The sequence below is a fragment of the Piliocolobus tephrosceles genome, chromosome 17 (assembly GCF_002776525.5).
Source record: "Piliocolobus tephrosceles isolate RC106 chromosome 17, ASM277652v3, whole genome shotgun sequence".
NCBI lineage: Eukaryota > Metazoa > Chordata > Mammalia > Primates > Cercopithecidae > Piliocolobus > Piliocolobus tephrosceles.
Window position 1 is genome coordinate 33,501,896 of NC_045450.1, and position 7,133 is coordinate 33,509,028.

The following is a 7,133-nucleotide window of genomic DNA, read 5'->3' on the forward strand; positions in this document are numbered from 1 at the left end:
TTCCTTCCTTCCTTCCTTCCTTCCTTCCTTCCTTCCTTCCTTCCTTCTTTCCTTTCAAGACAGATTCTTAGTATGTTGCCGAGGCTGACCTTGAATTCTTAAGCTCAGGACTACAGGTGTGTACCTCTGCACATAGCTTATACTTTTTTCAAATTGAATTCTCTGAATACACCTGGAAGGAGAAGAGGGCACTAAAGTCAACAAAATTAAGTAATTTGTTCAAGAACACAGGGCTATAACACAGTGGTAGAGCTGGAATTAAAACCCATGGTATTCTAACTCTCTGCTCCATGAATTTGTAAGACAGGTTGCACAGCTAGTAAGGGGTGTGGCCACTTGGATTTCAGAACCATGGAAGTCGTCCGCTTCTTGAAGTCTTCTCCTTAACTATAAAGGGCATGGTGCCTCCTTCCATCCTTTCTTCTCAAGGGAATCAGGAGAGTGCCTTGTTATTGAGAAAGGTTATCTTTGGTGATTCAGGACTGCCTTTCCAAGCCACACAGCAGACCTCTGTAAAGCATCCATGGAAGAGCATCATTACATCTGTCCTTCGTGCTTGTAGAATCTCAAGGAGAAAACCTGTTTCCTCATACGCTCTTTCTTGCTGTCTCTCACTGTTTCAGAAGAAAATAATTTCCTCCCCAATGTTCAAACTAGATGAACGTGTGAAGCCCTGAATAGAAGATTATTAAAGGAGCCCACAGTCCGCCTTCCAGTCTGCAATCTAATTAGCTGAAAGAGGCCCCTTAGAGTCAGCCCCAGAGAAATATTCTATGGCCTAGAAAACCGTCTAATGAGAGAAGACTGCCCATCGAAGAAGAGGGAAAAGCCTATGTTTGTGTTTCTGCGGGAGGGAGGAGAGACTCCAGCTCCTGTGTGTACCTCCATAATCACTTCCACAGGTACCTCCAGCCAGAAAACTAAAAAATGTAATCACAGAGCTCCCAGTAAACACAGCCTGGGTGGTTGTCGCCCTGTAGCCTGGCACAGAGGACACCTCCTAGGGTTTTTCAGAGAGAGGAAGATTGGTTTTATTTAGAGCTACTGCAAGCCCCAGGTAGCCAGCCTCTTCTCACCACTACAACAGACCAGAGAGGAAAAAACAGACTAAAAATAGCCTGCGATTGTGTTAGGGAGGCCTCTCACATTTGGAGAGTCACAAGTGGCTGGTTAGAGGGGATGGGAGGTGGCAGGTGATGCCAGTCAAATATCCAGGGAGTCACTGCTTCAAGAACAGCAGGAAACAGGGCCTGCCTTTGGTAACTTAACAACTCTGCCATTCATATTCAGTCATCCACCCATTCATGTATTCAGCAAACACAGATTGAGCGCCTGCTATGAGGCAGGCATTGTACTAGGTGCTGGGATACGGGAGTGAAAATGCCAAATGATTTCCCACTCCCATGAAGCTTCTATTATGGGGCCAGAGACAGACAGCATACGTGAAAAAAACTAACAGGATAATTATAGAAAGTGAGAAGTGTGCTATGAAGTGAAATAAAAGAGGGGCAGCTCTACAGGGCCCCATCCAACTCCAAGTTCCCAGTGGGATCAGTGGAGGCCTTCATTGTCATATATCTCAGTTTAACTCCTCCCTCTGCTTGGTTCTGCTTCCTTCACTCCCCTGTAGGTGCTAATCCCAAAGGCAGTCCCTAGAGGCTTCCTGCAAACAGCTGTCTAACTGAGAGTATGCGTTCCAGAGAATCCAACCTAAGGCAGTGAGTGATGGAAGGAGAACCACTTCATACAGTGTTGATAGTGAAGGCCTGTCAGAAAGAGTGATGTTGGGACCTGAATAATGGGGAGGACCAAGCTTTGAGAATGTACTTGGGGAAAGTATCTCAGGAATAGGGGATGACTGTGAGATGGGAACAAGCTTGGTGTATTAAAGGTATAGAAAAATGGCCCATGTAGTTCAAGCACAGTGATTCTTGAGGAAAAAGGAGTGAAAGGAGAGAGGACAGCAGAGCCAGGTCTTGCAGGGACCCACAGGTAGCAGTGAGGAGTTTGCATTTTATTCTAAAGGGGTGAGAAGTCACTGGAGAGGGTCAAGGACAGGAATAAAAGGATCCAATTTACATTTTAAAAAGATCACTCTGGCTGCTGTGAATTCAATTTCACCAGGAAGACAAGACTAACTGACTTGGAAAGTTAGAGAATAACCCCAAAGCTATATAATTCTGTACCTATAGAGGGCACTGAATAAGGCTTACTGGCATGGGTATATCTCATATTCATTGAATATATACTTAGCGAATGTGATAGTTGAACACCTGTTATATGCCAGACACTGTGCTAGGCTCTAGGATACAGCAAATAAATGGGATAAATAATACTCTGAACCCTTATGGAGCTTGCATTCATAGTGGGAAGACTGTGATAATAAAGTGTTCAATTGGGTTGCATAGACTTAAAGCAGGTCATTGGAAATGAAATACATCTTCTGAAGCAGATGGGACTTGGAACAGGTGGGGAAATATGTAGGGAGCAGCCATTGTAGATAGAAAAAACTCCAAGAACAATACCAGGTATCAGTGGTGAGCATGGTCAAACAGTGTCAATAATTACCATCTATTGAGTACCTGCTATGTGCCAGATACTGTGCTAAGAATTTTGCATCTTTTATATTGTGTAATCTTCAGAGATATCAAATAAGGCAAGCATTATTTTTCTTTCATTTTATAGATGATGAAACCAAGGCTCACATAAATATCTTATTCAAGATCACATATCTAGAAAGAGGGGGATCTGGATTTCCTCCCATGCCTGTCTGACTCAGAAACCAAATCCTATGCCCTGAATCCCTGCACTACAGTGACATTCCAGTAGGTGGGGTGCGCCATGGAGAGCACCTTGATTGGCCGGAAGTGGCCCCGAGCTGTCTAACCAAGTCTCCTACCCTTTTCCGTGTACAAGTTCTGTGCCAAGACTTGCATGTCTGCTGTTGTGTGGACACAGCTCTTGGTTCTTCACTTTTTTACCTATGGCTTTCTTCACCGTATCTTTTGTATGTCTCATTTGGCAAAGATTGCTAAATGGTCACCAATATCAGGTTCTGGTTTTTATGACACATGGTTTAATATATTTCTTAACATCCTTTACAGTTATATGTGACAGATGACTGAATTCTGGCCAATGGAGCATGAGTGGAAGTTGGTTATGGCACTTCCAGGTCTGGTTCTTAAAAATCTCCTACTTATGCTTGTTTCCCCTGCTGTCCATCTTGGGAGACATTCATTGAAGATGTCAGAGCCACTCTTAACCTGTGTCTTTGAGTAACTGCGTGGGGAAGAGACCACTCAACCAACCTGGGCCTACCTTGGGCTATTGTGTGAGAAAGAGATAAAATCTACTGTTTTGAACCATTACATGATTGGGTCTGTTTGTTACTGCAGCCCAACCTACACTAACTCATACACTTACTTCCTGTCATGACTCCCAAGGACCCAACTCTCCTTTAAAATATCATTCCAGTCTTTGTTTAGGATTTCTGGAAGAGAAAGTGGTAATTTGGACTATTCCAAAAAATTTAGCTAAACCAAGGAGTCTATAGAAAAAAATCAAAGAGTGAGTGAATGAAAACTTCATGTTTTCTGTAGTTATAGTGATAATGTGATGAGTGACAGAATTTTTTTAAAAGGGAGGAATAGAGAGAAAGAGTCATTCCACCTACTCTGGAAGGCACTGGGGTGTGCAGCAGCAGTGGCGGAGGTGAAGGGATCTTGTGGTAGCTCCTCATGGGTTTCTGTCTTGAAGGTTTCCTTCTCTGCCTCAACTTTGTGTTCAATCAGGAGAAAAAGCAGAGATGGTGAGGGTAAGAAAGAGAAGACGAGAGGGCATCGCCTTGTGCGATGTCCAATTCGGGCAAGTGTGAGGAGAACAGCTCTCTTGCAATTAGCTCAGGAGTATGAGCCTTCCTGAGGACTGTATGAGTTCTGGATACTTCAGGAGTCCTTCCAGCTAGTGACATGGTTGATATGGCTCAACTCATAAACAACTTGGAGGTGCAACTTAATTCAGAAGGTGGCTCAATGCAGGTATTCAGGTCCATCACTGGCCCTATTCAGAGCAGAGATCCCCCTGAGATAGAAGCATAAATAATATGACTTCTCCACCACTTCTGGGTGCCAACCCCATGGAGAACCCAGCATTGTTTAATGACATCAGGTTTGAGACCCCAGAAGAACTTTTGGTGAGTGATTTCAGCCTGTCCCCAGTGGAACCAGTTGACTTCTCCTCTCACAAGCCCAAGGCTCCTCTCCAGCCTGTTAGCATGCTGCAAGCTCCAGAACATCCTCCCAAGCCACAGTCTGCTCCCCAGATCCTTGTGGTGTGCACTGCAACATCAGTAAACATTCCTACTATTCTGACCACAGGCTCTGTCCTGACTCCCTCTCAGGGCACTGGTGGCTAGCAGATCTTACATGTTGTTCACAGCGCCCCTCAGTCTGTCTTCCAAGTAAGATGGGTGACCTGAATGCCATCCCAGTGGTGGTGCAGTCTCTGCCCATGGTGTATACTACTTTGCCTGCAAATGAGGGCTCTGCAACCATTACAGTCCCACTCATTGGAGGAGATGGCACAAATGCTGGATCAGTGAAAGTTGACCCCACTCCATGTCTCCACTGGAGATTCCAAGTGACAATGAGGAGAGTGTAATTAAGAGTGGATCCTCAGCCTCACAGAGTCTGTAGGGACTACAGCAAGAACCAGCAGCAATGGCCTAAATGCAGGGAGGAGTCGCTTGACTTAAGGAGAAGACGGATGCACCAGTGTAACTTTGCAGGATGCAGCAAAGTGTACTCCAAAAGCTCTCACCTGAAAGCTCACCACAGAATTCATATAGGAGAGAAGACTTATAAAAGGACCTGGGATGGCTGCTTCTGGAAATTCGTTCATTCAGTTGAGCTCACCAGCCATTTCTGCAAGCGCAGGCATCAAGCCTTTCCAGTGCATGGACTGCAACTGCAGCTTTTCTGGTTCTGACCACCTGTCCCTGCACCACTGTCGCCATGACACCATGTGAGCTGCACAGGTCACACTAGAGAAGCTGCACTGGTGTCTTTCCTGTTTGCATGTTGAGGTCAGGACCATTTTTTCCTCTTTGACTTCAACTTGCATCTGGAATGGAGTTGAAGCAGCCCGCTGAGCCAAGTTGAGGAGACTGGAGGAAAACATAGTTGGTCTCCCGTCAGGCTCTTCATATTCTGCCTTCACTTCTCCACTGTCTAGACCTGTTTTTTTCAACCTCCACATGGGTTGAATTCCAGTGTGACACCCATGGCTGCCCTCCCATTCCCCCTGCTCTGAAATAGGACATTTTTCCTGCAGTAACAAAACAGGAATCAAACTCAAGGCTGTGGACAAACATACACTGCTTTTTTCTTTCCTATTTTTCTCTTGTTTTCTAGAACGCTTATCCATATGTTTTTAAAATAAGTACCTAGCTGTGGTTTGATAGTGTCCTAAATTACTTTTTTCAAGTTCCAAGATAGAAGGAGTGTAACAATGTAATTGATTGGTAAGATTTACGGGGATTCGGTTCCTGAGTATGAGGCACATTCCCAGTGAATAAGCTGAGTCCCATACCAAACTCAAAGGTTTAAATAAGTCGAATCCTATTTCTTCTTAAAGTTTGGTTTTCAAAAAAGAGGGAGAAATTGGGACAGAGAAAGAAGAGAGCTGAGAGAAAGACAGAGAAGAGGAACTAGAAATATGAGAGAACAGAAAGGATAGAAGGGAAAATAAAGGATAGAGAGGAAACAAGATAGAAGATACAGAGAAGAAAAAGCATATGTAAAAAAGGACTGAAGGAGCAAAATTAAAATCGAGTCACTCCACAGTTCTGAGAAGATAAGGCTCTCCTAGCAAGACCTCCCAGGAACTCATCACACCCAGCCTCTGAGGTAAAAAGATGTTTCTTTCCTGGTCTGGGACCAGGTATATTAGGCCCACTGCTCTACTATCTTGCACACCTGCAAAGCATCTGAATATGGCGTTGTGATCTGCAGCCTGGGATTAGGTCCCAATCAAACTCAAGAAAATTGTGCTTCCTCCCAGCAGGTAAAAAAGAAGAGGGATAAAGGTTACATCAACAGGGGACAACCTCAGTTTCAGTAACTTTATATTTAGATTGCAGTGACTGGGAGTTAATTAGGCTTGGTCTTTTTTTTACTCTCCACTCCCCATCTTTTTCTTGACTAATTAGTTGGAAAATGGGTTCTAAAGAAAAGCAGAATGATCCTTGGATTGGTAATGGAGTGGTGGTAATGGGGTAGTTAGGAAGAAAGACCCCTCGAAGCGTTTTGGCTCTAACAGGCCTTTTAAGAAGTCAGTATGTTTGTCAGGACTACGGACAGCTCCAGGCCTGCCTGTGGGAGGGCCATTGAGGAAGCTGAGAAGGTGGCTTTAATAAAGGAACCCTGGAAACTCCTGGATAGTGGGTGCCTGCCACCTTATTTAATTATGCAATGATCGGCAACCTTTACATTTTAATTCGGAGTCACAGTAATGAAGCCATCCTGCTTCTACTTGGGGTAGGCCTGCTCATTCTTCCGTTGCTCCGGAAGGGTCTTCAGCACTAATTGGCTGTTTGGTAGCTGGATCTTGACAGTGTGAGGTAGGTAGCGATCCCCTTGCTTTCCTTGTAATGCATTCTCTGGTCTCTCTGCCCTCCTCCTCTTTGATTTGCCTAATTAGTGCTAATAATTTAAAAGCTGCATGGCCCTCTTTTGATCCTGCTGTCGACAGCAGACAGAGCCATTCCATTAGCAGATATTAAATAGTGCTAATATGTGGTGACACACGGTTGGAACTGGCTTGCACACACTTCCAGCCTGGGACCGCAGGGCTGCCTTACACACACACACACACACACACACACACACACACACACACACTTCATTCACTTTATTCTTAGAGAAAAGTCATTGTCGGCAGTAGCAGTTTTAAAGCACTGTGTCTTAATAACTGTTGAGGCCCCCTATATCGTGGGCTGGCATTGAAAAACCACATGATTTATTTCACATTTCAGGGTTTTAATGATTAATTCATGAATGTATCTGCAAGAATGCCAAGGTCTCCAAAATAATGAAAGCCTTTTTTTCCCCTAAAGTTGTTTGTTTTCATTTCAA

The 7,133-nt window shown here is 44.4% G+C and overlaps 1 pseudogene; it reads left to right on the forward strand.

Annotated features, from left to right (window-relative positions):
- Positions 1-3,968: 3,968 nt before the first annotated feature.
- On the forward strand, positions 3,969-5,026 carry LOC111524406 (annotated as a pseudogene).
- The last annotated feature ends 2,107 nt before the right edge of the window (positions 5,027-7,133 follow it).